The following is a 15,682-nucleotide window of genomic DNA, read 5'->3' on the forward strand; positions in this document are numbered from 1 at the left end:
CAAAACTGACATTCTCATCATCCACTGATGAACTATGTCACAAAATGCAGTTCTCAGCTCAGAAAGCTTGTTTCTGACATTCTAACAGCTCAATTAGAGCATTTTAGTAATGAACAGTGTTCTTTGTCAAAAGTGACATTCTCATCATCCACTGATGCACTTTGTCACAAAATGCATTTCTCAGCTCAGAAAGCTTGTTTCTGACATTCTAACAGCTCAATTGGAGCATTTTAGTAATGATCAGTGTTCTTTGTCAAAACTGACATTCTCATCATCCACTGATGCTTTTTGTCACAAAATGCAGTTCTCAGCTCAGAAAGCTTGTTTCTGACATTCTAACAGCTCAATTAGAGCATTTCAGTAATGAACAGTGTTCTTTGTCAAAACTGACATTCTCATCATCCACTGATGAACTATGTCACAAAATGCATTTCTCAGCTTAGAAAGCTTGTTTCTGACATTCTAACAGCTCAATTGGAGCATTTCAGTAATGAACAGTGTTCTTTGTCAAAACTGACATTCTCATCATCCACTGATGAACTTTGTCACAAAATGCAGTTCTCAGCTCAGAAAGCTTGTTTCTGACATTCTAACAGCTCAATTAGAGCATTTTAGTAATGAACAGTGTTCTTTGTCAAAACTGACATTCTCATCATCCACTGAAGCACTTTGTCACAAAATGCAGTTCTCAGCTCAGAAAGCTTGTTTCTGACATTCTAACAGCTCAATTAGAGCATTTTAGTAATGAACAGTGTTCTTTGTCAAAACTGACATTCTCATCATCCACTGATGAACTATGTCACAAAATGCAGTTCTCAGCTCAGAAAGCTTGTTTCTAACATTCTAACAGCTCAATTAGAGCATTTTAGTAATGAACAGTGTTCTTTGTCAAAACTGACATTCTCATAATCCACTGATGAACTATGTCACAAAATGCAGTTCTCAGCTCAGAAAGCTTGTTTCTGACATTCTAACAGCTCAATTAGAGCATTTTAGTAATGAACAGTGTTCTTTGTCAAAACTGACATTCTCATCATCCACTGAAGCACTTTGTCACAAAATGCATTTCTCAGCTCAGAAAGCTTGTTTCTGACATTCTAACAGCTCAATCGGAGCATTTTAGTAATGATCAGTGTTCTTTGTCAAAACTGACATTCTCATCATCCACTGATGCTTTTTGTCACAAAATGCAGTTCTCAGCTCAGAAAGCTTGTTTCTGACATTCTAACAGCTCAATTAGAGCATTTTAGTAATGAACAGTGTTCTTTGTCAAAACTGACATTCTCATCATCCACTGATTCACTTTCTCACAAAATGCAGTTCTCAGCTCAGAAAGCTTGTTTCTGACATTCTAACAGCTCAATTAGAGAATTTTAGTAATGAACAGTGTTCATTGTCAAAACTGACATTCTCATCATCCACTGATGAACTATGTCACAAAATGCAGTTCTCAGCTCAGAAAGCTTGTTTCTGACATTCTAACAGCTTAATTGGAGCATTTTAGTGATGATCAGTGTTCTTTGTCAAAACTGACATTCTCATCATCCACTGATGAACTATGTCACAAAATGCAGTTTTCAGCTCAGAAAGCTTGTTACTGACATTCTAACAGCAAAATTGGAGCATTTCAGTAATGAACAGTGTTCTTTGTCAAAAGTGACATTCTCATCCATCCACTGATTCACTTTGTCACAAAATGCAGTTCTCAGCTCAGAAAGCTTGTTTCTGACATTATAACAGCTCAATTGGAGCATTTTAGTAATGATCAGTGTTCTTTGTCAAAACTGACATTCTCATCATCCACTGATGAACTTTGTCACAAAATGCAGTTCTCAGCTCAGAAAGCTTGTTTCTGACATTCTAACAGATCAATTAGAGCATTTTAGTAATGAACAGTGTTCTTTGTCAAAACTGACATTCTCATCATCCACTGATGCACTTTGTCACAAAATGCATTTCTCAGCTCAGAAAACTTGTTTCTGACATTCTAACAGCTCAATTGGAGCATTTCAGTAATGAACAGTGTTCTTTGTCAAAACTGACATTCTCATCATCCACTGATGAACTATGTCACAAAATGCAGTTCTCAGCTCAGAAAGCTTGTTTCTGACATTCTAACAGCTTAATTGGAGCATTTTAGTGATGATCAGTGTTCTTTGTCAAAACTGACATTCTCATCATCCACTGATTCACTTTGTCACAAAATGCATTTCTCAGCTCAGAAAGCTTGTTTCTGACATTCTAACAGCTCAATTGGAGCATATCAGCAATGAACAGTGTTCTTTGTCAAAACTGACATTCTCATCATCCACTGATGAACTATGTCACAAAATGCAGTTCTCAGCTCAGAAAGCTTGTTTCTGACATTCTAACAGCTCAATTGGAGCATTTTAGTAATGAACAGTGTTCTTTGTCAAAACTGACATTCTCATCATCCACTGATGAACTATGTCACAAAATGCAGTTCTCAGCTCAGAAAGCTTGTTTCTAACATTCTAACAGCTCAATTAGAGCATTTTAGTAATGAACAGTGTTCTTTGTCAAAACTGACATTCTCATCATCCACTGATGAACTATGTCACAAAATGCAGTTCTCAGCTCAGAAAGCTTGTTTCTGACATTCTAACAGTTCAATTAGAGCATTTTAGTAATGAACAGTGTTGTTTGTCAAAAGTGACATTCTCATCATCCACTGATGCACTTTGTCACAAAATGCATTTCTCAGCTCAGAAAGCTTGTTTCTGACATTCTAACAGCTCAATTGGAGCATTTTAGTAATGATCAGTGTTCTTTGTCAAAACTGACATTCTCATCATCCACTGATGCTTTTTGTCACAAAATGCAGTTCTCAGCTCAGAAAGCTTGTTTCTGACATTCTAACAGCTCAATTAGAGCATTTTAGTAATGAACAGTGTTCTTTGTCAAAACTGACATTCTCATCATCCACTGATGAACTATGTCACAAAATGCATTTCTCAGCTCAGAAAGCTTGTTTCTGACATTCTAACAGCTCAATTGGAGCATTTCAGTAATGAACAGTGTTCTTTGTCAAAACTGACATTCTCATCATCCACTGATGAACTTTGTCACAAAATGCAGTTCTCAGCTCAGAAAGCTTGTTTCTGACATTCTAACAGCTCAATTGGAGCATTTCAGTAATGAACAGAGTTCTTTGTCAAAACTGACATTCTCATCATCCACTGATGCTTTTTGTCACAAAATGCAGTTCTCAGCTCAGAAAGCTTGTTTCTGACATTCTAACAGCTCAATTAGAGCATTTTAGTAAAGAACAGTGTTCTTTGTCAAAACTGACATTCTCATCATCCACTGAAGCACTTTGTCACAAAATGCATTTCTCAGCTCAGAAAGCTTGTTTATGACATTCTAACAGCTCAATTAGAGCATTTTAGTAATGATCAGTGTTCTTTGTCAAAACTGACATTCTCATCATCCACTGATGCACTTTGTCACAAAATGCATTTCTCAGCTCAGAAAGCTTTTTTTTAAGACATTCTAACAGCTCAATTGGAGCATTTTAGTAATGATCAGTGTTCTTTGTCAAAACTGACATTCTCATCATCCACTGATGCTTTTTGTCACAAAATGCAGTTTTCAGCTCAGAAAGCTTGTTTCTGACATTCTAACAGCTCAATTGGAGCATTTCAGTAATGAACAGAGTTCTTTGTCAAAACTGACATTCTCATCATCCACTGATGAACTATGTCACAAAATACGGTTCTCAGCTCAGAAAGCTTGTTTCTAACATTCTAACAGCTCAATTAGAGCATTTTAGTAATGAACAGTGTTCTTTGTCAAAACTGACATTCTCATCATCCACTGATGCACTTTGTCACAAAATGCATTTCTCAGCTCAGAAAGCTTTTTTTTTAAGACATTCTAACAGCTCAATTGGAGCATTTTAGTAATGATCAGTGTTCTTTGTCAAAACTGACATTCTCATCATCCACTGATGCTTTTTGTCACAAAATGCAGTTTTCAGCTCAGAAAGCTTGTTTCTGACATTCTAACAGCTCAATTGGAGCATTTTAGTAATGAACAGTGTTCTTTGTCAAAACTGACATTCTCATCATCCACTGATGAACTATGTCACAAAATGCAGTTCTCAGCTCAGAAAGCTTGTTTCTAACATTCTAACAGCTCAATTAGAGCATTTTAGTAATGAACAGTGTTCTTTGTCAAAACTGACATTCTCATCATCCACTGATGAACTATGTCACAAAATGCAGTTCTCAGCTCAGAAAGCTTGTTTCTGACATTCTAACAGCTCAATTAGAGCATTTTAGTAATGAACAGTGTTCTTTGTCAAAACTGACATTCTCATCATCCACTGATGAACTATGTCACAAAATGCAGTTCTCAGCTCAGAAAGCTTGTTTCTGACATTCTAACAGCTCAATTAGAGCATTTTAGTAATGAACAGTGTTCTTTGTCAAAACTGACATTCTCATCATCCACTGATGAACTATGTCACAAAATGCAGTTCTCAGCTCAGAAAGCTTGTTTCTAACATTCTAACAGCTCAATTAGAGCATTTTAGTAATGAACAGTGTTCTTTGTCAAAACTGACATTCTCATCATCCACTGAAGCACTTTGTCACAAAATGCATTTCTCAGCTCAGAAAGCTTGTTTCTGACATTCTAACAGCTAAATCGGAGCATTTTAGTAATGATCAGTGTTCTTTGTCAAAACTGACATTCTCATCATCCACTGATGCTTTTTGTCACAAAATGCAGTTCTCAGCTCAGAAAGCTTGTTTCTGACATTCTAACAGCTCAATTAGAGCATTTTAGTAATGAACAGTGTTCTTTGTCAAAACTGACATTCTCATCATCCACTGATGAACTATGTCACAAAATGCAGTTCTCAGCTCAGAAAGCTTGTTTCTGACATTCTAACAGCTCAATTAGAGCATTTTAGTAATGAACAGTGTTCTTTGTCAAAACTGACATTCTCATCATCCACTGATGCACTTTGTCACAAAATGCATTTCTCAGCTTAGAAAGCTTGTTTCTGACATTCTAACAGCTCAATTGGAGCATTTCAGTAATGAACAGTGTTCTTTGTCAAAACTGACATTCTCATCATCCACTGATGAACTATGTCACAAAATGCAGTTCTCAGCTCAGAAAGCTTGTTTCTGACATTCTAAGAGCTTAATTGGAGCATTTTAGTGATGATCAGTGTTATTTTGTCAAAACTGACATTCTCATCATCCACTGATGCACTTTGTCACAAAATGCATTTCTCAGCTCAGAAAATTTGTTTCTGACATTCTAACAGCTCAATTGGAGCATTTCAGTAATGAACAGTGTTCTTTGTCAAAACTGACATTCTCATCATCCACTGATGCTTTTTGTCACAAAATGCAGTTCTCAGCTCAGAAAGCTTGTTTCTGATATTCTAACAGCTCAATTAGAGCATTTTAGTAATGAACAGTGTTCTTTGTCAAAACTGACATTCTCATCATCCACTGATGCACTTTGTCACAAAATGCAGTTTTATGCTCAGAAAGCTTGTTTCTGACATTCTAACAGCTCAATTGGAGCATTTTAGTAATGAACAGTGTTCTTTGTCAAAACTGACATTCTCATCATCCACTGATGAACTATGTCACAAAATGCAGTTCTCAGCTCAGAAAGCTTGTTTCTAACATTCTAACAGCTCAATTAGAGCATTTTAGTAATGAACAGTGTTCTTTGTCAAAACTGACATTCTCATCATCCACTGATGAACTGTCACAAAATGCAGTTCTCAGCTCAGAAAGCTTGTTTCTGACATTCTAACAGCTCAATTAGAGCATTTTAGTAATGAACAGTGTTCTTTGTCAAAACTGACATTCTCATCATCCACTGAAGCACTTTGTCACAAAATGCATTTCTCAGCTCAGAAAGCTTGTTTCTGACATTCTAACAGCTCAATCGGAGCATTTTAGTAATGATCAGTGTTCTTTGTCAAAACTGACATTCTCATCATCCACTGATGCTTTTTGTCACAAAATGCAGTTCTCAGCTCAGAAAGCTTGTTTCTGACATTCTAACAGCTCAATTAGAGCATTTTAGTAATGAACAGTGTTCTTTGTCAAAACTGACATTCTCATCATCCACTGATGCACTTTGTCACAAAATGCAGTTTTATGCTCAGAAAGCTTGTTTCTGACATTCTAACAGCTCAATTGGAGCATTTTAGTAATGAACAGTGTTCTTTGTCAAAACTGACATTCTCATCATCCACTGATTCACTTTCTCACAAAATGCAGTTCTCAGCTCAGAAAGCTTGTTTCTGACATTCTAACAGCTCAATTGGAGCATTTTAGTAATGAACAGTGTTCTTTGTCAAAACTGACATTCTCATCATCCACTGATGAACTATGTCACAAAATGCAGTTCTCAGCTCAGAAAGCTTGTTTCTAACATTCTAACAGCTCAATTAGAGCATTTTAGTAATGAACAGTGTTCTTTGTCAAAACTGACATTCTCATCATCCACTGATGAACTATGTCACAAAATGCAGTTCTCAGCTCAGAAAGCTTGTTTCTGACATTCTAACAGCTCAATTAGAGCATTTTAGTAATGAACAGTGTTCTTTGTCAAAAGTGACATTCTCATCATCCACTGATGCACTTTGTCACAAAATGCATTTCTCAGCTCAGAAAGCTTGTTTCTGACATTCTAACAGCTCAATTGGAGCATTTTAGTAATGATCAGTGTTCTTTGTCAAAACTGACATTCTCATCATCCACTGATGCTTTTTGTCACAAAATGCAGTTCTCAGCTCAGAAAGCTTGTTTCTGACATTCTAACAGCTCAATTAGAGCATTTCAGTAATGAACAGTGTTCTTTGTCAAAACTGACATTCTCATCATCCACTGATGAACTATGTCACAAAATGCATTTCTCAGCTCAGAAAGCTTGTTTCTGACATTCTAACAGCTCAATTGGAGCATTTCAGTAATGAACAGTGTTCTTTGTCAAAACTGACATTCTCATCATCCACTGATGAACTTTGTCACAAAATGCAGTTCTCAGCTCAGAAAGCTTGTTTCTGACATTCTAACAGCTCAATTAGAGCATTTTAGTAATGAACAGTGTTCTTTGTCAAAACTGACATTCTCATCATCCACTGAAGCACTTTGTCACAAAATGCAGTTCTCAGCTCAGAAAGCTTGTTTCTGACATTCTAACAGCTCAATTAGAGCATTTTAGTAATGAACAGTGTTCTTTGTCAAAACTGACATTCTCATCATCCACTGATGAACTATGTCACAAAATGCAGTTCTCAGCTCAGAAAGCTTGTTTCTAACATTCTAACAGCTCAATTAGAGCATTTTAGTAATGAACAGTGTTCTTTGTCAAAACTGACATTCTCATCATCCACTGATGAACTATGTCACAAAATGCAGTTCTCAGCTCAGAAAGCTTGTTTCTGACATTCTAACAGCTCAATTAGAGCATTTTAGTAATGAACAGTGTTCTTTGTCAAAACTGACATTCTCATCATCCACTGAAGCACTTTGTCACAAAATGCATTTCTCAGCTCAGAAAGCTTGTTTCTGACATTCTAACAGCTCAATTAGAGCATTTTAGTAATGAACAGTGTTCTTTGTCAAAACTGACATTCTCATCATCCACTGAAGCACTTTGTCACAAAATGCATTTCTCAGCTCAGAAAGCTTGTTTCTGACATTCTAACAGCTCAATCGGAGCATTTTAGTAATGATCAGTGTTCTTTGTCAAAACTGACATTCTCATCATCCACTGATGCTTTTTGTCAAAAAATGCAGTTCTCAGCTCAGAAAGCTTGTTTCTGACATTCTAACAGCTCAATTAGAGCATTTTAGTAATGAACAGTGTTCTTTGTCAAAACTGACATTCTCATCATCCACTGATTCACTTTCTCACAAAATGCAGTTCTCAGCTCAGAAAGCTTGTTTCTGACATTCTAACAGCTCAATTAGAGAATTTTAGTAATGAACAGTGTTCTTTGTCAAAACTGACATTCTCATCATCCACTGATGAACTATGTCACAAAATGCAGTTCTCAGCTCAGAAAGCTTGTTTCTGACATTCTAACAGCTTAATTGGAGCATTTTAGTGATGATCAGTGTTCTTTGTCAAAACTGACATTCTCATCATCCACTGATGAACTATGTCACAAAATGCAGTTTTCAGCTCAGAAAGCTTGTTTCTGACATTCTAACAGCTCAATTGGAGCATTTCAGTAATGAACAGTGTTCTTTGTCAAAAGTGACATTCTCATCCATCCACTGATTCACTTTGTCACAAAATGCAGTTCTCAGCTCAGAAAGCTTGTTTCTGACATTATAACAGCTCAATTGGAGCATTTTAGTAATGATCAGTGTTCTTTGTCAAAACTGACATTCTCATCATCCACTGATGAACTTTGTCACAAAATGCAGTTCTCAGCTCAGAAAGCTTGTTTCTGACATTCTAACAGCTCAATTAGAGCATTTTAGTAATGAACAGTGTTCTTTGTCAAAACTGACATTCTCATCATCCACTGATGCACTTTGTCACAAAATGCATTTCTCAGCTCAGAAAGCTTGTTTCTGACATTCTAACAGCTCAATTGGAGCATTTCAGTAATGAACAGTGTTCTTTGTCAAAACTGACATTCTCATCATCCACTGATGAACTATGTCACAAAATGCAGTTCTCAGCTCAGAAAGCTTGTTTCTGACATTCTAACAGCTTAATTGGAGCATTTTAGTGATGATCAGTGTTCTTTGTCAAAACTGACATTCTCATCATCCACTGATTCACTTTGTCACAAAATGCATTTCTCAGCTCAGAAAGCTTGTTTCTGACATTCTAACAGCTCAATTGGAGCATATCAGCAATGAACAGTGTTCTTTGTCAAAACTGACATTCTCATCATCCACTGATGAGCTATGTCACAAAATGCAGTTCTCAGCTCAGAAAGCTTGTTTCTGACATTCTAACAGCTCAATTGGAGCATTTTAGTAATGAACAGTGTTCTTTGTCAAAACTGACATTCTCATCATCCACTGATGAACTATGTCACAAAATGCAGTTCTCAGCTCAGAAAGCTTGTTTCTAACATTCTAACAGCTCAATTAGAGCATTTTAGTAATGAACAGTGTTCTTTGTCAAAACTGACATTCTCATCATCCACTGATGAACTATGTCACAAAATGCAGTTCTCAGCTCAGAAAGCTTGTTTCTGACATTCTAACAGTTCAATAAGAGCATTTTAGTAATGAACAGTGTTGTTTGTCAAAAGTGACATTCTCATCATCCACTGATGCACTTTGTCACAAAATGCATTTCTCAGCTCAGAAAGCTTGTTTCTGACATTCTAACAGCTCAATTGGAGCATTTTAGTAATGATCAGTGTTCTTTGTCAAAACTGACATTCTCATCATCCACTGATGCTTTTTGTCACAAAATGCAGTTCTCAGCTCAGAAAGCTTGTTTCTGACATTCTAACAGCTCAATTAGAGCATTTTAGTAATGAACAGTGTTCTTTGTCAAAACTGACATTCTCATCATCCACTGATGAACTATGTCACAAAATGCATTTCTCAGCTCAGAAAGCTTGTTTCTGACATTCTAACAGCTCAATTGGAGCATTTCAGTAATGAACAGTGTTCTTTGTCAAAACTGACATTCTCATCATCCACTGATGAACTTTGTCACAAAATGCAGTTCTCAGCTCAGAAAGCTTGTTTCTGACATTCTAACAGCTCAATTGGAGCATTTTAGTAAAGAACAGTGTTCTTTGTCAAAACTGACATTCTCATCATCCACTGAAGCACTTTGTCACAAAATGCATTTCTCAGCTCAGAAAGCTTGTTTCTGACATTCTAACAGCTCAATTAGAGCATTTTAGTAATGATCAGTGTTCTTTGTCAAAACTGACATTCTCATCATCCACTGATGCACTTTGTCACAAAATGCATTTCTCAGCTCAGAAAGCTTTTTTTTAAGACATTCTAACAGCTCAATTGGAGCATTTTAGTAATGATCAGTGTTCTTTGTCAAAACTGACATTCTCATCATCCACTGATGCTTTTTGTCACAAAATGCAGTTTTCAGCTCAGAAAGCTTGTTTCTGACATTCTAACAGCTCAATTGGAGCATTTCAGTAATGAACAGAGTTCTTTGTCAAAACTGACATTCTCATCATCCACTGATGAACTATGTCACAAAATACGGTTCTCAGCTCAGAAAGCTTGTTTCTGACATTCTAACAGCTCAATTGGAGCATTTTAGTAATGAACAGTGTTCTTTGTCAAAACTGACATTCTCATCATCCACTGATGAACTATGTCACAAAATGCAGTTCTCAGCTCAGAAAGCTTGTTTCTAACATTCTAACAGCTCAATTAGAGCATTTTAGTAATGAACAGTGTTCTTTGTCAAAACTGACATTCTCATCATCCACTGATGAACTATGTCACAAAATGCAGTTCTCAGCTCAGAAAGCTTGTTTCTGACATTCTAACAGCTCAATTAGAGCATTTTAGTAATGAACAGTGTTCTTTGTCAAAACTGACATTCTCATCATCCACTGATGAACTATGTCACAAAATGCAGTTCTCAGCTCAGAAAGCTTGTTTCTGACATTCTAACAGCTCAATTAGAGCATTTTAGTAATGAACAGTGTTCTTTGTCAAAACTGACATTCTCATCATCCACTGATGAACTATGTCACAAAATGCAGTTCTCAGCTCAGAAAGCTTGTTTCTGACATTCTAACAGCTCAATTAGAGCATTTTAGTAATGAACAGTGTTCTTTGTCAAAACTGACATTCTCATCATCCACTGATGAACTATGTCACAAAATGCAGTTCTCAGCTCAGAAAGCTTGTTTCTGACATTCTAACAGCTCAATTAGAGCATTTTAGTAATGAACAGTGTTCTTTGTCAAAACTGACATTCTCATTATCCACTGATGAACTATGTCACAAAATGCAGTTCTCAGCTCTGAAAGCTTGTTTCTGACATTCTAACAGCTCAATTAGAGCATTTTAGTAATGAACAGTGTTCTTTGTCAAAACTGACATTCTCATCATCCACTGATGCACTTTGTCAAAAAAATGCAGTTTAAAGCTCAGAAAGCTTGTTTCTGACATTCTAACAGCTCAATTGGAGCATTTTATTAATGATCAGTGTTCTTTGTCAAAACTGACATTCTCATCATCCACTGATTCACTTTGTCACAAAATGCAGTTTTCAGCTCAGAAAGCTTGTTTCTGACATTCTAACAGCTCAATTAGAGCATTTTAGTAATGAACAGTGTTCTTTGTCAAAACTGACATTCTCATCATCCACAGATGAACTATGTCACAAAATGCAGTTCTCAGCTCAGAAAGCTTGTTTCTGACATTCTAACAGCTCAATTGGAGCATTTTAGTAATGATCAGTGTTCTTTGTCAAAACTGACATTCTCATCATCCACTGATGCTTTTTGTCACAAAATGCAGTTTTCAGCTCAGAAAGCTTGTTTCTGACATTCTAACAGCTCAATTGGAGCATTTCAGTAATGAACAGAGTTCTTTGTCAAAACTGACATTCTCATCATCCACTGATGAACTATGTCACAAAATGCGGTTCTCAGCTCAGAAAGCTTGTTTCTGACATTCTAACAGCTCAATTGGAGCATTTTAGTAATGAACAGTGTTCTTTGTCAAAACTGACATTCTCATCATCCACTGATGAACTATGTCACAAAATGCAGTTCTCAGCTCAGAAAGCTTGTTTCTAACATTCTAACAGCTCAATTAGAGCATTTTAGTAATGAACAGTGTTCTTTGTCAAAACTGACATTCTCATCATCCACTGATGAACTATGTCACAAAATGCAGTTCTCAGCTCAGAAAGCTTGTTTCGGACATTCTAACAGCTAAATTAGAGCATTTTAGTAATGAACAGTGTTCTTTGTCAAAACTGACATTCTCATCATCCACTGAAACACTTTGTCACAAAATGCATTTCTCAGCTCAGAAAGCTTGTTTCTGACATTCTAAGAGCTCAATCGGAGCATTTTAGTAATGATCAGTGTTCTTTGTCAAAACTGACATTCTCATCATCCACTGATGCTTTTTGTCACAAAATGCAGTTCTCAGCTCAGAAAGCTTGTTTCTGACATTCTAACAGCTCAATTAGAGCATTTTAGTAATGAACAGTGTTCTTTGTCAAAACTGACATTCTCATCATCCACTGATGCACTTTGTCACAAAATGCAGTTTTATGCTCAGAAAGCTTGTTTCTGACATTCTAACAGCTCAATTGGAGCATTTTAGTAATGAACAGTGTTCTTTGTCAAAACTGACATTCTCATCATCCACTGATTCACTTTCTCACAAAGTGCAGTTCTCAGCTCAGAAAGCTTGTTTCTGACATTCTAACAGCTCAATTAGAGAATTTTAGTAATGAACAGTGTTCTTTGTCAAAACTGACATTCTCATCATCCACTGATGAACTATGTCACAAAATGCAGTTCTCAGCTCAGAAAGCTTGTTTCTGACATTCTAACAGCTTAATTGGAGCATTTTAGTGATGATCAGTGTTCTTTGTCAAAACTGACATTCTCATCATCCACTGATGAACTATGTCACAAAATGCAGTTTTCAGCTCAGAAAGCTTGTTTCTGACATTCTAACAGCTCAATTGGAGCATTTCAGTAATGAACAGTGTTCTTTGTCAAAAGTGACATTCTCATCCATCCACTGATTCACTTTGTCACAAAATGCAGTTCTCAGCTCAGAAAGCTTGTTTCTGACATTCTAACAGCTCAATTGGAGCATTTTAGTAATGATCAGTGTTCTTTGTCAAAACTGACATTCTCATCATCCACTGATGAACTTTGTCACAAAATGCAGTTCTCAGCTCAGAAAGCTCGTTTCTGACATTCTAACAGCTCAATTAGAGCATTTTAGTAATGAACAGTGTTCTTTGTCAAAACTGACATTCTCATCATCCACTGATGCACTTTGTCACAAAATGCATTTCTCAGCTCAGAAAGCTTGTTTCTGACATTCTAACAGCTCAATTGGAGCATTTCAGTAATGAACAGTGTTCTTTGTCAAAACTGACATTCTCATCATCCACTGATGAACTATGTCACAAAATGCAGTTCTCAGCTCAGAAAGCTTGTTTCTGACATTCAAACAGCTTAATTGGAGCATTTTAGTGATGATCAGTGTTCTTTGTCAAAACTGACATTCTCATCATCCACTGATGCTTTTTGTCACAAAATGCAGTTCTCAGCTCAGAAAGCTTGTTTCTGACATTCTAACAGCTCAATTAGAGCATTTTAGTAATGAACAGTGTTCTTTGTCAAAACTGACATTCTCATCATCCACTGATGCTTTTTGTCACAAAATGCAGTTTTCAGCTCAGAAAGCTTGTTTCTGACATTCTAACAGCTCAATTGGAGCATTTCAGTAATGAACAGAGTTCTTTGTCAAAACTGACTTTCTCATCATCCACTGATGAACTTTGTCACAAAATGCAGTTCTCAGCTCAGAAAGCTTATTTCTGACATTCTAACAGCTCAATTAGAGCATTTTAGTAATGAACAGTGTTCTTTGTCAAAACTGACATTCTCATCATCCACTGATGCACTTTGTCACAAAATGCATTTCTCAGCTCAGAAAGCTTTTTTTTAAGACATTCTAACAGCTCAATTGGAGCATTTTAGTAATGATCAGTGTTCTTTGTCAAAACTGACATTCTCATCATCCACTGATGCTTTTTGTCACAAAATGCAGTTTTCAGCTCAGAAAGCTTGTTTCTAACATTCTAACAGCTCAATTAGAGCATTTTAGTAATGAACAGTGTTCTTTGTCAAAACTGACATTCTCATCATCCACTGATGAACTATGTCACAAAATACGGTTCTCAGCTCAGAAAGCTTGTTTCTGACATTCTAACAGCTCAATTGGAGCATTTTAGTAATGAACAGTGTTCTTTGTCAAAACTGACATTCTCATCATCCACTTATGAACTATGTCACAAAATGCAGTTCTCAGCTCAGAAAGCTTGTTTCTAACATTCTAACAGCTCAATTAGAGCATTTTAGTAATGAACAGTGTTCTTTGTCAAAACTGACATTCTCATCATCCACTGATGAACTATGTCACAAAATGCAGTTCTCAGCTCAGAAAGCTTGTTTCTGACATTCTAACAGCTCAATTAGAGCATTTTAGTAATGAACAGTGTTCTTTGTCAAAACTGACATTCTCATCATCCACTGAAGCACTTTGTCACAAAATGCATTTCTCAGCTCAGAAAGCTTGTTTCTGACATTCTAACAGCTCAATCGGAGCATTTTAGTAATGATCAGTGTTCTTTGTCAAAACTGACATTCTCATCATCCACTGATGCTTTTTGTCACAAAATGCAGTTCTCAGCTCAGAAAGCTTGTTTCTGACATTCTAACAGCTCAATTAGAGCATTTTAGTAATGAACAGTGTTCTTTGTCAAAACTGACATTCTCATCATCCACTGATGAACTATGTCACAAAATGCAGTTCTCAGCTCAGAAAGCTTGTTTCTGACATTCTAACAGCTCAATTAGAGCATTTTAGTAATGAACAGTGTTCTTTGTCAAAACTGACATTCTCATCATCCACTGATGAACTATGTCACAAAATGCAGTTCTCAGCTCAGAAAGCATGTTTCTGACATTCTAACAGCTCAATTAGAGCATTTTAGTAATGAACAGTGTTCTTTGTCAAAACTGACATTCTCATCATCCACTGATGCACTTTGTCACAAAATGCAGTTTTCAGCTCAGAAAGCTTGTTTCTGACATTCTAACAGCTCAATTAGAGCATTTTAGTAATGAACAGTGTTCTTTGTCAAAACTGACATTCTCATCATCCACTGATGAACTATGTCACAAAATGCAGTTCTCAGCTCAGAAAGCTTGTTTCTGACATTCTAACAGCTCAATTGGAGCATTTTAGTAATGATCAGTGTTCTTTGTCAAAACTGACATTCTCATCATCCACTGATGCTTTTTGTCACAAAATGCAGTTTTCAGCTCAGAAAGCTTGTTTCTGACATTCTAACAGCTCAATTGGAGCATTTCAGTAATGAACAGAGTTCTTTGTCAAAACTGACATTCTCATCATCCACTGATGAACTATGTCACAAAATGCGGTTCTCAGCTCAGAAAGCTTGTTTCTGACATTCTAACAGCTCAATTGGAGCATTTTAGTAATGAACAGTGTTCTTTGTCAAAACTGACATTCTCATCATCCACTGATGAACTATGTCACAAAATGCAGTTCTCAGCTCAGAAAGCTTGTTTCTAACATTCTAACAGCTCAATTAGAGCATTTTAGTAATGAACAGTGTTCTTTGTCAAAACTGACATTCTCATCATCCACTGATGAACTATGTCACAAAATGCAGTTCTCAGCTCAGAAAGCTTGTTTCGGACATTCTAACAGCTCAATTAGAGCATTTTAGTAATGAACAGTGTTCTTTGTCAAAACTGACATTCTCATCATCCACTGAAGCACTTTGTCACAAAATGCATTTCTCAGCTCAGAAAGCTTGTTTCTGACATTCTAAGAGCTCAATCGGAGCATTTTAGTAATGATCAGTGTTCTTTGTCAAAACTGACATTCTCATCATCCACTGATGCTTTTTGTCACAAAATGCA

Source organism: Barbatula barbatula (assembly GCF_947034865.1).
Source record: "Barbatula barbatula genome assembly, chromosome: 18".
Classification (NCBI taxonomy): Eukaryota; Metazoa; Chordata; class Actinopteri; order Cypriniformes; family Nemacheilidae; genus Barbatula; species Barbatula barbatula.